Source organism: Oryx dammah, unplaced genomic scaffold (assembly GCF_014754425.2).
Source record: "Oryx dammah isolate SB20612 unplaced genomic scaffold, SCBI_Odam_1.1 HiC_scaffold_26, whole genome shotgun sequence".
Lineage (NCBI taxonomy): Eukaryota > Metazoa > Chordata > Mammalia > Artiodactyla > Bovidae > Oryx > Oryx dammah.
The window spans coordinates 21,743,406-21,761,071 of NW_024070210.1; the positions used below are offsets into that span (position 1 = coordinate 21,743,406).

The 17,666-nt window shown below is 42.8% G+C and overlaps 1 long non-coding RNA gene across 1 annotated transcript; it reads right to left on the reverse strand.

The window, feature by feature from the left end:
* Window positions 1-1,488: 1,488 nt before the first annotated feature.
* On the reverse strand, window positions 1,489-17,466 carry LOC120852777. Its single transcript, XR_005718644.1, has 2 exons — window positions 16,076-17,466; window positions 1,489-1,688 (listed from the first exon to the last, which is right to left on the reverse strand). It is a non-coding gene; the product is annotated as an uncharacterized LOC120852777 (long non-coding RNA).
* Window positions 17,467-17,666: the final 200 nt, after the last annotated feature.

Genomic DNA, 17,666 nt, shown 5'->3' on the forward strand with positions numbered 1-17,666 from the left:
CTTGCTTTTAATGTAAAGATTATGGTCACACTGTGACTTGAACATACACTGCATTCCCATCGTATCCCCAGTCAAAGTATGTGGACATTCCCTGATTCTGTTAGTATCACACTTTACCAATGGCTAACAATAACTTTACACACTGTAAGATGGGCAGTTTTTTTGGAGGCTTCATGACTGGCATTATATACTTGTTTTATGCAGAATGAAGTTATATATGTAGCTGTAGTTAATATTTCACTGTGAATCAGCCAATTTTAAAAAATGTTCTCACAGAAAAATAGATCCTAAAGTCAGTCAGACTGCCCTACTTTTCAGTTGGCCTGTCTAGTATAGTTTTATTTCTCTAACAGATACGATCTTGGCTTCATTTCTTTTTTTCTTTTTGAAAAATACTCTAGAACACATCTGGAGGGAATGGGATCCCTTGAGTCTGATAAAATGTTTCTTAGTGTTGGACTTACAGAGGAAGTAAGATTTTCTAAGGAATGTGAAAGAAAACATCTAGGTCCTAGATGTTGGGTGATGAGAGGAAAAAGGTGAGCAGTATTTTGAATTATACTTTTAAAGCTTAAGGAAGAACAGGACTTGAATAAACATGGGGGAATATACATTTAACCATTTCCATTATTACACAGAAGAGGAACAGAAGTAGGCTTTTTCCATTGTTAAGGTGGAATCTGTGATGAAACTTTTCAGTGGTTTGGTTGAGCTACAGCCACTGTTCCATGTTCTTACAGGGTTAAGAGTACTGACCATGTGGCCCTTCTCTGACTACAAGTCAAACAGGTTTGATTTCTGCTTATAGAGTGATGTTTTATACTGCTGCCTAAAGGTGAAACATACCAGAAAACTTAACAAAGATCCTGATATTCTGTAATCCACCTTATTTTATATACCTGGAAATTTCTAAAATAGTTCTTGACGGTGCTGCTTGCTTCTGTTTTTTTAATGTTTGATCTAACACCTCCCAGGATTAGAAAGGGGATATTTTAACAGTCTCACTCAACTTGTATTTCTCTGGCTTAAAATATTGCCAGCAACTCACTAAAGTGCCTTGGGTATTTTTGGCACGTATGTGTATGTATATGGCATGTTTGGATAGGTTGCATATCTTACTCCTGTTGTTTGGGATGAGAATGATGGTAAGCTGTTTACTTTCAACAAGGGTGAGCAGACCGTTTCTTTCTGTCCTAGAAGTAGACCAGTCTTTGGGTTGGAGGAAAGAGGGCAGGGCATTTCTTAGTGTGAAATCAGTTCTATATCAGTATGACCACTTCTTTATCAAATTGTTTTTATTAATTTTTAAGGTTGGAATGAAAATCAGAGTTAATATATGAAGTGTTTAATAAACATTACTACATTAATAGGGATACTTTTAGAATAGGGACTATATATTTATGTGTTAGTATGATCACCACTTAGGCATAGCATTTACTGCTTGGGAAACATTTTTATATATATCTTATTTAATCATCATAGCAACCCTTTGAGATAGGAAATAATTATTCCTTTATTAATGGTGAAAAAAATAGGTTCACATTGATTCAGATCACTTTGCTAGGTGAAAAAGACATAGTCTTGGGAGTTCCCTGGTGACCCGAGTAGTTAGGATTTGATGTTTTTGCTGTGGAGGCCCAGGTTTGATCCCTGGTCCTGGAACCATCCCACATGCTGCACAGCACAACCTACATTAATTAATTGAAAAGAAAAAGACATGGTCTTAACCTCAAAGATCTTGAAGGGAATATGAGGCCCTCCCAAAATAAGTAACTAGATAATGAATCTCTGGTGACTATCAAAGGAACTTTAAAGATAGAAATATTTGGATTCACAAGACCTGAGTAGGTCACATATATCACCAGTTTACTTGAAAACACAGGACAGAAAACAGCCTGCTGACCCAGCATCAAGCATTACTCTTCCACGGGAGGGAGTAGCCCTCACGGCAGTTCACACAGCCATCTAAGAATTAGCCTCTGCACAGACAGACAAGTGGTAGGTCAGGTGCAAGAGACAAGACAGGTAAGTGCAAGGATTACCTTGGCTTAGAAGCCTTGTATACAGTAGGAGCCAGTGTCCATAGACAGTGCTTGTAGGTCGTTACAAGAGATGTGTCTCTGTTACAAGAATCACCGCATTTAGAAAAACAAACCTGTGTCTTATCACCAGTGGAGGCATAAATTACTAATTAGAGGTCATTTTTACCTTCAGCAGTTTTGCCTAGTAATACATCCCACCATTATTTTTCCTTAGGAACAGAGCTAGAAAGTCGCTAAGTCGTGTCTGTTCTTTGCGATCCCATGGACTGCAGCATGCCAGGCTTCCCTGTCCATCACCAACTCCTGGAGCTTGTTCAAACTCGTGTTGAGTCGGTGATGCTGTCCAACCATCTCATCCTCTGTCATCCCATTCTCCTCCTGCCCTCAATCTTTCCCAGCATCAGGGTCTTTTCCACTAAGTCAGCTCTTCACATCAGGTGGCCAAAGTATTGGAGCTTTAGCATCAGTCCTTCCAGTGAATATTCAGGCTTGATCTCCTTGCAGTCCAAGGGACTCAAGAGTCTTCAACACCACGGTTCAAAAGGATCTGTTGTTCGGTGCTCAGCCTTCTTAATGGTCCAATTCTCACAACCATACGTGACTACTGGAAACACCATAGCTTTGACTAGACAGACCTTTGTTACAAAGTGATGTCTCTGCTTTTTAGTATGCTGTCTAGGTTTGTCATAGCTTTTCTTCCAAGGAGCAAGTGTCTTAATTTCATGGCTGCAGTCAACAAATAAGCCATTGTGGCTGGAGTACAGTAAGTTTTGGAGAGATGGTATATGGCATAAAGGCCAGGAAGGTTGGTATTGGAGTTCCTTGAACTTGAAGCTACAGAGTTTATTTCAAAGGCTATGGATAGTCTAAAAGGTTTTTAAAGCATAACCTGTCAAATCTTTGCAACATGAGAATTAACTTCACTCTTCTGTGTAGACGAGATTAGAAAACCAGAGAATATAATGTCTCAGAAGCCAAGTCAAGAGAATTTTTCAGTAAACAGGTAAAGTGAGGAATTATATTAGTAAGAAGTCTTAGGATTTGGAGTTTAGAAAGCCTTTTCACTGGTTTAATATGAAGACAAAAGCCAAATTTGCAGGTAAAGAGTAAGGGAAATAGTGAAATATAAGCAGAGAAGGCAAGGTTCATTGGAAACTTGAAAGAAAAAGGGTGGCAATGTGCAATGATGAGTTGGAAGTACACTTTCAAAGGCAATTTGTTCCTGTATATAAGTAAAGGAAAAGTCTAAGATTAAATATATATATATATAGTAATTAAATAATTGATGAAAGATCAGTGCCAGTTGAAATATATGTTTAGGTGTACTGGTAGAATGGTTAAACTCAGAAAAAGGTACAAGGTGCAGAGAGTTTGTGTTAGATGATCTCAATCCATTAAATAGGTAAAATTGGTTACCATCTTGGGGAAAGGGAGGAGTCGATACAAGGGCACTGAAGATGGCGGGAAAAGTTTGTAACAGCTATGGGAGGTGTGGGGAGGTTAACGTATTTTTAGTAGAACGAATCAGCACATTTTGTGACATTCACCAAAACCATTCAACCAATGAGAAAAAGGAAAGAGTTAGATATTGAGTGCTTTCCTCCTGCCCAGTAATTCCCTCACGCACAGGCATTTGTTATAGAACAAATGTTATATCTAGTCTGTTGCAGGACCCCCAGAACAAAGAACAGGTGGTCAGACATAACAAATAGCAAAATGGTAGATTTAGACCCCCATCCTACTGTTAATTACATTAAATGTAAATAGTCTTAATGCTTCAGTTAAAAGACTGGATCAGTAAAGCAAGACAAAACTACATGTTCAACCCAGTTTAAATAAAAACCGGGAATTCCCTGGTGGTCCAATGGTTAGGACTCTGCACTACCACTGCTGGAGGCCCAGTTCAATCCCTGATCAGGAAGCTAAGACCCTGCAAGCCATGTAGTGTAGCCCAAACAAACAAATATTATATGTGTGTGTGTGTGTGTGTGTGTGTGTGTGTGTGTGTGTGTAAACACAGATAAGTTTAAAAGATGGGGAAAGATATTCCATGCAAACACTAAGCATAAGAAACTGACATAGATATAGTATCAGACAAAGCAAGCATCATAATGAGGAATGTTACCAGGCAAAAGAGGGCTGTTTTTATAATTATAAAAGGGTAAATTTACCAAGAAACATAATCTTAAGCACTTAATAACAACTGAAAAATAAGAGAGAGTTTTTTGGGAGATCCTGATGTGTTGGCACTACCTCTCATTCTGAATGTTGCACACCTGAGCTCTTGCATCTAAATGCACAGCTAAAGTGCAGATTTGGGTCTGAAGTGGACTTTCACATTCCACATTTTTAACAAACTTCCATGTGCCTACATGTTGAGGGGCAAAATATCCTATACCACACTGTTTTCCATGAGATAACGTAGAAACAGTACGAAAAGGCAAAAAGATATGACACTGAAAGACGAACTCCCCAGCTTGGTAGGTGCCCAATATGCTACTGGAGCTCAGTGGAGGAATCACTCCAGAAAGAATGAAGAGACAGAGCCGAAGTGAAAACACCACCTGGTTGTGGATGTGACGTGATGGAAGTAAACTCCGATGCTTTAAAGAGAAATGTTGCATAGGAACCTGGAATGTTAGGTCCACGAATCAAAGCAAATTGGAAGTGGTCAAACAGGAGATGGCAAGAGTAAACATGGACATTTTAGAAATCAGTGAACTAAAATGGACTGGAATGGGCGAATTAATTCAGGTGGCCATTATATCTACCACTGCGGGCAGGAATCCCTTAAGAAATGGAGTAGCCCTCCTAGTCAACAAAAGAGTCTGAAATGCAGTAGTTGGAGGCAATCTCAAAAACGACAGAATGATCACTGTTCATTTCCAAGGCAAACCATTCAATATCACAGTAACCCAAGTCTGCCCCAACCACTAATGCCTATGAAGCTTGAAGTTGAATGGTTCTGTGATAAGCTACAAGAGCTTCTAGAGCTAACACCAAAAAAAAAAAAAGATGTTCGTTATAGGGGACTGGAATGCAAAAGTAGGAAGTCAAGAGATACCTGGAGTAACAGGCTAATTTGGCCTTGGAGTACAAAATGAAGCAGAGCAAAGGCTAACAGAGTTTTGCAAGAGAATGCAGTGGTCATAGCAAACACCCTCTTCCAACAACACAAGAGACAACTCTCCACATGGATTTCAACATATGGTCAATACTGTGATCAGATTGATTACATTCTTTGCAGCCGAAGATGGAGAAGCTCTATACAGTCAGCAAAAATAAGACGGATCTGATTGTGGCTCAGATTATGAACTCATTGCAAAATTAGATTTAAATTGAAGAAAGTGGGGAAAACCATTAGACCATTCAGGTATGACCTAAATCAAATCCCTTACAATTATACAATGGAAGTGACAAATAGATTCAAGGGATTAGATCTGATAGAGTGCCTGAAGAACTGTGGACAGAGGTTCATGACATTGTACAGCAGGCAGTGATCAAGACCATCCCCAAGAAAAAGAAATGCAAAAAAGGCAACATGGTTGTCTGAGGTGCTTTACAAATACGAGAAAAGAAGAGAAGCAAAAGGCAAAGGAGAAAACGAAAGATATACCCATCTGAATGCAGAGTTCCATAGAAGAACAAGGAGAGCGAGATAAGAAAGCCTTCCTCAGTGATCAATCCAAAGAAATAGAGAAAAACAACAGAATGGGAAAAATTAGAGATCTCTTCAAGAAAGTTAGAGATACCAAGGGAATATTTCATGCAAACATGGGCACAATAAAGGACAGAAATGGTATGGACCTAACAGAAGCAGAATATATTAAGAAGAGGTGCCAAGAATACACAAAAGAACTATGCAAAAACGACCAGATCACTGGTCTAGGTGATCACTCACCTAGAGCCAGACATCCTGGAATGTGAAGTCAAGTGAGCCTTAGGAGGCATCACGATGAACAACGCTAGTGGAGGTGATGGAATTCCAGTTGAGTTATTTCAAGTCCTGCTGTTAAAGTGCTTCACTCAATATGCCAGCAAATTTGGAAAACTCAGCAGTGGCCACAGGACTGGAAAAGGTCAGTTTTCATTCCAATCCCAAAGAAAGGCAATGCCAATGAATGTTCAAACTACTGCACAATTGCACTCATTTCACATGCCAACAAAGTAATGCTCAAAATTCTCCAAGTTAGGCTTCAACAGTACCTGAACCAAGAACTTCCATATGTTCAAGCTGGATTTAGAAAAGGCAGAGATCAAATTACCAGCATCCGTTGTATTATAGAAAAAGCAAGAGAGTTCAAGAAAAAATCTACTTCTACTTTATTGACTACACCAAAGCCTTTGACTGTGTGGAAACTGGAAAATTCTTAAATAGATGGGAATACCAGACCGCCTTACCTGCCTCCTGAGAAATCTGTATGCAGGTCAAGAAGCAACAGTTAGAACCGGACACAGAACAACAGACTGTTTCCAGATTGGAAAAGGAGTACGTCAGGCTGTATATGTCACCCTGTTTATTTAACTTATATTCAGAGTACATCATGTGAAATGCTGGGCTGGATGAAGCACAAGCTGGAGTCAGATTGCTGGGAGAAATATCAATAACCTCACATAGGCAGATGACACCACCCTTATGGCAGAAAGCGAAGAGGAACTGAAGAGACTCTTGATGAACGTGAAAGAGGAGAGTGAAAAAACTGGCTTAAAATTCAACCTTCAAAAAACTAAAATCATGGCATCTGGTCCCATCACTTCAAGGCAAGTAGATGAGGAAAAAGTGGAAGCAGTGACAGAGTTTATTTTCTTGGGCTCCAAAATCATTACAGATGGTAACTGCAGCCATGAAATTAAAAGACGCTGCTTGCTCCTTGGAATAAAAGCTATGACAAACCTAGATAGCATATTAAAAAGCAGAGACATTACTTTGCCAACAAAGGTCTGTCTAGTCAAAGCTATGGTTTTTCCAGTAGTCATGTATGGATGTGAGAGCTGGACTGTAAAGAAAGCTGAGTGCCGAAGAATTGATGCTTTTGAACTGTGGTGCTGGAGAAGACTCTTGAGAGTCCCTTGGACTGCAAGGAGATCCAACCAGTCAATCCTAAAGGAAATCAGTCCTGAATATTCATTGGAAGGACTGATGCTGAAGCTGAAACTCCAGTGCTTTGGCCACCTGATGCGAAGAACTGACTCATTGGAAAAGACCCTGATGCTGGGAAAGATTGAGGGCAGGAGAAGGGGATGACAGAGGATGAGATGGTTGGATGGTATCACTGACTCATTGGAGATGAGTTTGATGGACATGGAAGCCTGGCGTGCTGCAGTCCATGGGGTCACAAAGAGTCAGACACGACTGACTGACTGAACTGAACTGAACTGAACATAGAAAAGTGCCTGGTGTGAATTGGATGTATAGTAAATAGCAAATCTGACTACGCATTGCAAAGTAAATAATTGATCTCAAAATGAACAAGAATCATCTTAGGCAGTATAAATCCCACCATCTAATAGAAGGCAGATAAAAGTACAACTTTAGTACAAGAAACACTATCTAATTGTTACAGGAGGGAATACTAGAATGGGAGAGGAGAGAATTTAGGTGACAATCATACGTCACAAGCATAATATCAGAAGGCTACCCAAGCCCTGGACCAGACAAAAGGCAAGTGAATGATGGACTAAGAGATTAGGAGGGGCCAAGAGACTGAAATCAAGAGGACAGTTGGGAGATGGAGAAGTTGGAAGAAGCTAGTTGATGGTCTGAAGGGAATTTCAGTGAAAGAAACCTTAGAGGGTGATAATTTCTTGTTACTCACTTTCTTCTCCACTACGTAGTTTGACTTGTAAGCCTGAGCTAAGAAGATAGTTTACCTTTGGAGACAATAGTAATCCTTTCAGCTACATTTAGAGATCCTGGGTCAGCTTCTCTAGCCCTCTCCTTTCTGTTTTGTAATTCAGTGCTTCAATGGGCTATTCAGTTTAAGGTATACTGTTGAAGAGCTTGGCTTAAAAGCCTCTTCTGTGCTAAAGGTAATTTCCTTTATGCTTTTCAAGAGAGTGGGGAGAAGGCTAATGAGGACTGATTGCATCACTTAACTGAGACAGACCGCTTGTCAACAGATGTTTGAATTTAAGGTCTCTGGACTATAGTTTAAGAGAAATGGGATAGATCATGGTTTCTTCCTGGGAAGCGTGAGATTGGAGGGGTTGCCATGGTAATGCTAACTCCTACCTTCACTTACTGGCATGTGTTGTGGAGTATCTGCTCTGTTCCAAGACTCCCAAGGCTTGGCCAACTGTATTGCCCTCTAGTCTTTAAGGGAAGGAGTATGTTTGAGTCTTTCAGTACTGCTCCAGGGTGAACAGTGTGACAGGCACTGGATCATGCTAGGCCCCTTCTGTCCAAAGGCCTGTCCATTCCAGAGTCTACTTTGTCCTTGACATTATTCTTGAGCCCCAAAGCCTGTGAGAAGCATGGTCATCCACTTCCTTCTACCTATGAAGCAATTCCAGAAAGGACTGCCATAATATTCTTTCCAATTATTAAGCCAATCCCAATGGGAAGTGGCAGTTGTAGTGACAAAGTGGAGTTAGACTCATATTCCCTTCAGAGGAGTCTCATAAAATGATCTGATGATACAGACACTAATGAGGGCAAATGCTCTTTAGCATGAAGTCTTGATACATCCCTAAGGAATCTGAGATAGAAAGCCTTGATACCCCAGTATTTTGTGGATATTTCTCTGAGTATTTATGGGTATTTCTCAGTATTTCTCTGAGCCAGGCCCTCTGGGGCTATTAAAGTACTTGGACTGAGAAATTGGTGTCTTTCCTTCATGTAAAAGGCTGGTGGTCACTCCTCAAACAACAGAGCGTTTGAGCATGCTGTCCTGTGAGCCCATAGCTAGGAGGATCACTCAGGTGGACAGGTTCTTCACCCCATGGGGCTCTGACAGCCCCTACCTGGCTACCCTCTGCACAGACATCTCCTACTTAGCTCTGATTCCTACCCTAGTCCACCCATGGAGATGCCGTCTCATCCTGCAAAGATGAGTTCACATGGTAAACATTTATATGACTGGCTGCCTTAGTAGCTGTCCAGCTGTTTATGTCCCATTTTTAGTATTTAACTTAATCCTCAAGACAAATGTAGAGCTCGATAAGTAATAACTTTTTACAAAACAAACTCCTAGAGTTTTGTGAACTTTTCTATACATATATGTTATACTTTAATAAAATGTATTCCCCAGAAATATTGAATACTGTTATTAAAACAATACTTCCTAAAAGAAGTCTATGAAGTATCCCTGTACCTTAGTGGAGGCTTTGGACGCTGTGGCACCGGGCTTTCCCGGTGGCTCAGAGGTTAAAGCGTCTTCCTGCAATGCAGGAGACCCAGGTTCGATCCCTGGGTCGGGAAGATCCCCTGCAGAAGGAAATGGCAATCCACTCCAGTACTCTTGCCTGGAGAATCCCATGGTGGGAGGAGCCTGGTGGGAGTCCATGGGGTCACAAAGAGTTGGACACGACTGAGCGACTTCACTTTCACTTTCACTTCGGACTCTGGCAGCCCGACCATCCGCGGATCAAAGAATCTGGTTTATCTTCCAGCACTTCGTGGTTCTCTTACGGGCTGTCCTTGTAGCTCTGAGAAATGCCGAAGGTCTGATAAAAATGTGAGAGCTGCTATTTTCTTTAATTTCTGTTTTAGCCTATCTCAAGAAATGTTTTAAAATACTAGAGTTGCTGAGACATTGGGGATGAGCTTAGTGTGGGCACAGTTTTACCTGACTCTGATCTCTGCCTTTTTTGTTTCTTTGAATTTGACACCTTGCTTGAGGGATGAAGAGTAAAGGAGATGGGAGCGCAGGAGCCTCCTTTGCTCACACTATAGTGTATAGTTCCATGGACTTCCCTGGTGGCTCAGTGGTAAAGAATCTGCCTGCAGTGCAGGAGCCACAGGAGACATGGGTTTGATCCCTGGGTCAGGAAGATCCCCTGGAGGAGGAAATGGCAACCTACTCCAGTATTTTTGCCTGGAGAATCCCCATGGACAGAGGAACCTGGTGGGCAACCGTCCCTGGGGTTGCAGAGAGTTGGACAGGACTGAAACAACTTAGCCTGGCATGGCACATACAATTCCATCAGAGTTAAGGAATCGTTATGAAGTTCCTTAGGTAGGATAATGGCATTATGCTTTTTTTCTTAAAGTTGTTATCTTTTAGAGCATATGTGAAGTATTTACAGATAAAGTGATAAAATATCTATGATTTGTTCCAAAATAATCCAACGGAAGGATATAGAAGAAATAAAGTTAAGTGAAGTTGCTCAGTCGTGTCCAACTCTTTGCAACCCCATGGACTGCAGCCTCCCAGGCTCCTCCGTCCATGGGATTTTCCAAGCAAGACTACTAGAGTGGGGTGCCATTTTCTTCTCCAGGGGATCTTCCCAACTCAGGGATTGAACCCGGGTCTCCCGCATTGCAAGCAGGTGCTTTACCCTCTAAGCCACCAGGGAAGCCCAGGAAGAAGAAATAAAGTTAGTCATAATCTAAAATTGTTGAGACTAGGAGATGGGTGTTAATCTCTCTGCTTTTTTTTTTAATTTCTTTTTGGCGGCAATGGGTCTTTGTTCTGTGTCCGAACTTTCTCTGTTTGTGATGCATGGGCTCTAGGGCACACGGGCTTCAGTTTTTTTGGGCACATTGCCCTGAGACTTGTGGGATCTTCCTGGACCAGGAATCAAACCCATGTCCCCTGCATTGGCAGGTATGTTCTTAACCCCTGGACCACCAGGGAAGTTGCTCTTGGCTTTCATATGTGCCTGAAGTTTCCCATAATGGTAAGTTTAAAAGAAAATTGATAACGCAGTTACAATCCTGTCCTGACTACTGCTCTTGTGGGTAGAGGTAGCTGTGAGGCTGATCATTTGTGGTGCTGGCATCCAGCACTCTCTCCTCACCCCTCTGTAGTGCTTGGCCATTTACAGCACCGCCGTTTATTCTTGCATTCCACCTGCCCACCTCCCTCCCTGCAACCTGAGCTCCCAAGAGGGCAAGCCAGTGCATTGGCATTCTCAAAGCAGGACACATTTGGATGACAGAGGAAGACTTTGCTCAGTACCTTGGGGCCACTGGAGCAGGAGGAGCTTACTGGGAAGCCTAGCTAGCTGTACTGTGTCAGGCTGGCATTCCCGAAAAACCAAGAGCAGCTGGGGATGTTTGGAGCCACTGAAGCTGTATTTCTGACACATGCTGATGAGCTTTGCTCAGGGGTGTGAACAGAGTCAGCGCTTCAAACTAAATTCTGGCGGAATTTAATAACCTTTACTTAAACTATCTCCCTAGACTGCTTCTGGCTGGACAAAGTATCAATCTGAGAGGGGGCATTTCCCACCCCTGACAGCTTTCCAATGCCAGTTTTTAAAGAGCTGCCAACTACACCCAGCCTGAGTGTGGGTATTTGTGTTGACACATTGTTCCCGTTAGAGAAAAACAAATGTGTTTTCTGAATACCCAATTTCAAACTTCTCAGCCCATTCCATAATCTCTCCCAAGCTTGTTGGGAGTAGACTGTCATACAGGGACCGTGAAGAACTGTGCTGGGAGTCAGATGGACTCATTAGGCTGGCACTTGACCACTGATTTTTGTCATGCTAATTTCAGACCATTCCTAATCAAGGGCCACCAGTTCCCACAAGGCAGTTGTGGTCATTCTCTATTTGCCAAATTAGGTCTTTCTTTAGCCCCATAAATAAGACTTTGAGTACGTGTAGCTGTATCCCTCAGTTACATGGCCAGAGCTAAGGCAGACAGTGACAGAGACAACCTCATGTAAACAGGTTAACATCTTTGTTCCTTAAGACTAGCCACTCCTCCAGTAATTCAAGAGCAAACTCATCACCCTTCCGCTTGACTCCCTCCAAGGCAGCATTTCCCGTCTTGAATAGGGCTGCCCGCCAGCCAGTCATTCAAGCCTGAGATCTGAGTACAATTTCCTTCTCCCTCTTTCTCATTTTCATGTCCTGCCAGTCAGCAAGTCCTGCTTTTTCTATGTCTCCCTGCCTTCATTCATTCATTTCAGCTACTTTGTGCCAGACACAGGGTTAACCTCTGAGGGTACAATGATGAATAAGATAGTCCTATACGGTCCCCACCATCAGTGCTTATCTGTTCTCCTGTTTAGACCCTGATCACCCTTCCCAGCACCCCAGATCAGCCCATTATCAGCGCCCACCAGATTTACTCCATTTCCTAACTGACTCGCCTGCCTCCCTGTGTGACTGCATCAGTGAGTCAGCTGTCATTTTTCTTGCTACAAATGACAAAAACCCATCTGAATTACCTTAGCAAAGCTAGAGGAGGTGTTGTGTATTGATGCATATAACCAAACTACAGGAATGGCCCGAGCACAAGTGGGGCTTAGGGTCAAATGCAACCAGAAACGTGGAAAGCCCACTACTGCAATTGGCAAAGTCTACTATTTCTGGTTTCCGCTTCCCTTTCAGTGTCAGCTTCATTCTTCCCACAGACCGGCTTCTTCCACTTGATGGAGAACGTGACTATCCGTAGTCTTCAAGCTTCACCACTTTATTATTTTGTTTATATATATATATTCATATTTTTAATTTAATTATTTTATTTTTAAAATTATGTATATATACATATTTTTAATTTGATTTTTGGCTGTGCTGGGCCTTTGTTGCCACATGTGGGCTTTCTCTAGTTGCGGTGAGCAGGGGCTACTCTCTATTTGTGGCACTTGGGCTTATCATTGCAGTGGCTTCACTTGCTGCAGAGCATGGACCCCAGGGCATGTCCCTTACATTGGCAGGAGGATTCTTAACCACTGGACCACCAGGGAGGTCCAAGCTTCACTACTTTAGAAAGATTTCTTCTTTCTGACTGAGTGCACAGATCCCAAGGAAATGTTCTAGTTGGCCCAGCTTGGGTCAGCTGGCCTAATGACTAATTCAGCGGTGTGGTAGGCAGTCCCTAGGATGGTCCCCCATGATGGTCCTCCTGGTAGCTGTGCCCTTGAGTAAAGGTCTGCTCTCACGTGAGGACTTATTGATGCTGCTCTTCTAATAAAAAGATACGGCTGAAATGATGGACTCTCACTTCCTATGTTACGTTATAAGAAGGCTGTGGCTGCCATCTTAGGCACACTCTCTCTTGGATTATTCACTTGGGGGGCAGCCTGTTGTCATGTTGTGAGACAGCCCAGTAGAGAAACCCTTATGAGCAGGCTTGGAGGCAGATTATCAGAGCCCTGCCAGAAGTCATGTGAGCGAGCTTTGGGAGTGAATTCTCTGGGTTTGGTTGAGCTTTGAGATGACTGGGTTTAGTTGAATGTCAGCCCTGGCTGACACTCTGACTGCAACCTCGTGACATCCCTGAGCCAGAACCATCCAGCTAATCCATTCCTGGATCCCAGACCCACAGAAACTATGAGATAACAAATATTAGTTATTTGCAGTCACTAAATTGTGAGGTAATTTTTTACTGGAAGCTTCTATTCAAACCACAAGAGAAGGAACATTTCCCTGGAAAAGAAGGGGACTGTCCTGGTGATAAAAGAACAGATTCCACCACTATTCTTTCCTAGCCCACCCTCTTTCTTGCTGTGCAGCAGAGATTTTTTTCCTATAATAAAAGTCTGATCATGTCGATTTGCTGCTTAGTATTCTTAAAGCTCTCTATTACTCTTAAAATAAAAATCCAAGTTTGTAGCTGGATCCCCGAGGCTCTTTATGATTAGCACCTGTCAAACTTAGCTCCCACCCATCCCCTTCCTGCTCCTACCACACTTCTCTGTCCCTTGAGTACACCGTATGAGCTCTTGCTTGCCTTTGCACAGGCCCTTCCTTTTATGAGCAGTCTAGTTCTGCAAGGCCCACACACTCTTACCCCTGATCATAGGCTAAGGCTCAACTCAGTATCACCTCCTCCAGGAAGACCTCCCTGATCACCTGATCCCTCCACTCACTCCTCTATCTTCTAAGCTCTAGTAGCATTCTCTGTCATGACTCTTAATCACACTGTGTGGCATTGTTGGTGTGATTGTCCAGCTCCCTCAATAAGCTCTGCTCTTTGAAGAAGAAACCCAGTCTTTCATATTGGAATCCCTAATGCCTTCTAAATAATAGAGTCTCAACATGTTTGTCGACTCATTAGTTAATCAATTAGCGAATTAATTGAATTATAGTTTCAAAGAGTTACTCTCACCTGCACTTACCTATTAATCTGGTTTCATTATAAAGTAATGTGGGGCTCGGAGGTCAATTCTCATTTTATTACCTCAAATGAAGTTCATAAATGAATGAAGCAGACATGACCCCAATCCATGATGCCTTCATGGTGCTTACAGTCAAAACTAAAAACTAATGTGGCTATTACTATGAAGGAAATCATCGGGGTTTTTTGAGAGAGAATAATATTTCAAGTTACTTGAGCTTGCAGAGGCAGAGACCCCCTTTCAAGCTTGACATTAAGCTGTGATCTGAAAAATGAGAAGGAGCCAGCCAGTCAGAGTGAGGGAAGTAGGTAACAGGCAGAGGATCTACAGTGCAAAGGCCCTAAGCAGGGAAAAGTTTAGTGTATTTGAGGGATTCAGAGAAGACTGGTGGGCCTCCCTGATGGATTGGTGGTAAGGAATCCACCTGCCAAGGCAGGAGATGCAGGTTTGATCCCTGATCCGGGAATATCCCACATGCCCAGGAACAACTAAACCCATGTGCCACAACTATTGAGCTTGTGCTCGAAAAGTCCTTGAACTGCAGGCATTCAGCCCACATGCCGCAACTACAGAAGCCTGCGCCTCCTGGACCTCGTGCTCCACAGCAAGAGAAACCACTGCAATGAACCCACCACCACAGCTAGAAAGTAGCCACTGCACACCGTAACTAGAGGAAAACCCTCACAGCAACGAAGACCCAGCACAGTCCAAAAAATAAATATTAAAAAAAAAAACAAAACAGTGGAGTAAGGACTGGCAAAGTGACTGGAAAGGGGGAGCAGAACAAAATGAGACAGACAGGAAGGCAGCAGGCAGAACTCAAGACTCTAGCTCATCACACAGGAAACCCCAGTACAGGTGCGTCCCCTAGTTACGTGGTTCTTTCCTTCTGGCCAAGTGAAAGGCCTTGCACTCACTACCCCCTCTGCCAAAACGCTCTTCCTCTGGCTGCCTCCTAGCACTCACATCTTGCATCAGTGCCAACCCCTGTCCTAAAGCCTTTACCCGTGAGTCTGAGTGAACTCCGGGAGTTGGTGATGGACAGGGAGGCCTGGTGTGCTGCGATTCATGGGGTCGCAAAGAGTCGGACACGACTGAGCGACTGAAATGAACTGAACTGAACCCTCCTAGTAACTCAATCACATAGGCCCTATTTACTTATGTGTAACACCTATCAGCATCTCTGAATAATCTGATACATATTGTGGGTTACTTGTTCTCTCCCTCTAGAATGTATGCCCTGGGGGGTCAGGGACCTTGTAAGTATTGTTCACTGCTATACTCCCTGTGCGTAGAGCACGGCTTGGTATGTAGTGGTAGATGAATATTTATTGCATTGCTTCTTTCAGTTAGCCAACAGTCTAAATGTCTGTCATGTGCCAGACTTAATACACGGTTCCAAGACAAAACAGACATGTTTCCACCCAGAACCCTGACTCAGGGCCAGCTTTATGGGTGTGCAGTTCAGGGAGCCATGCTTAGAAAGACCCCACACTGCTGTCACTGTTTTTGAGATTCTTAACAGTTTATGCATTAGGTGACTGCCTGGTACATTTAGAGCTCTGTAAAGGGTAAGTGATTTACAGAGAATATGATTCAAGGATCTCATTCTGGAGCCATTCTTGGAGTCCTGGTCCTGCTGTTTCCTAGTTCTGTGACCTTGAGCACGACTCACATAACATCTCCTAAACTTGATTTCCTCCTTACAAATGGAGATAATGATAAGGTCAACTCCCAAAGAGCTGGCTTGAGAATCAAATGAAATAATACTTAAAACACTTAGGTCTGGGGACTTACCTCGTGGTTCAGTGGTTAAGACTCTTCCTTCCAGTGCAGTGGGTATGGATTCATTCCCTGCCTCAAGGCTGAAAAACCAAAAAACATAAAAAACAGAAGCAATAACGTTAACAAATTCAATAAAGATTTTCAAATGATCCACATTAAATATCTTTTAAAAAAAGAACCACTGAAGTCCCGTCCTGCACGTTCTATAAAGCAGGTTCCAGGGCCTGACCAGCCATGCCTTTCTTTGCTCCACCTTCCTTTGGCTTCTCCCACTCTTGTACACTCCCGGGGTGGAAAATCTGGGTCAATGTGAGTGACTGCTAAGTGAGATGAATATTGAGGAGAAAACCCAACGAATTATATCCTTCAGGGAAGCAATAATATTTTACTTAAAAATTGCTTGAGCAAAGACTTTGTAGATGTTTGCAGTTTGTATGCAAATAAACTAAGGATTCCAACACGAGGAGCTGAGACATGGCCCTGGGCAAAAGCTTCAAGAAGACCAGGGCTTTGACCACAGAGAAGCCTTTGTCAGTTTCTCTCTGCTGGCAGTTTAAACTAAAACCTTAATCCCGAAGCTGCAGTTTTCACTGACTTAGCCTTTAATGAATTCATTAGTATGTAAGGCAGTTTTCTAACAAGGTAGGTGATCCCCATCTGAATTTGCTGCATTATCTCTGCTGTATTATCCTTGTTCTCACATTCATTGTCTGTTTAATCAAGCACTGATTTGGCATTAACTTTCAAATACTGGGTCTCCCTGTGCCTGCTGAAAAAGTGTTTTCACTGGTCAAACCTCGCCTGATTCCTTGAAAACCCAAACAATAACCATATAATATAAGAAAGCTGAGAACAATTGACATGCCCCACCCCCAAACCCTACTAAGACTAGTCTCTCAGAATAGAGAGAACAGCAGCCTTCTTGCTCTTGTTCTTTCATTCAACCAGCATTTCTTGAGCGTCTACCATGTGCTAGGTGCTGTGCGAGGCGCTGTCTTTATCTTCAGGCAGTTTGCATTCTAGTGGGAATGTAAGGAAGTCAGGCAATTCGAATACAACCCTGATTCAAAGTAAGAGGAGGAAATATGGACCCTCAGGAACCTTTAGGAAGGATCCTCCCCCAGCGGTTAGGGATGGAGGTGGAGAATCTCAAGGAAGTTCCCAGCATTCTTGCCCATGAATTACATCCTTTGTCCATCTCTCAGATCAGTGCCTGCCCTGACTCCTTTGCCTGCAAAGTGTGCAGTTCTGACACATACCTATCTTGAATGCATGTGCCCTTTTGGAGGCCTGGGAAACCTGGTCCAGGGCTGGGGCTGAGGATGGAATCAAGGGCTTCAGAGACTTGTTTGTCTCACACAGAGCTGCACTCATTCATTCATTCATTTACGAACACTTACTGATCACATCCTCTGCGTCAAACTCTGGGGGTCCAACTGCAAACAAGACTAACACTTCTTCCCTCACAGGCTTTGGACACCCCTGTAAACACCATGCCCCGTTTTGTTTGTTTATTCCGGTCCATTCACAAATGTCACCTCGTTCAGCTCTCACTACATCCCTCAGAAGCAGGTAGTTTCATCACTGTTTTACCAGGCAGGAG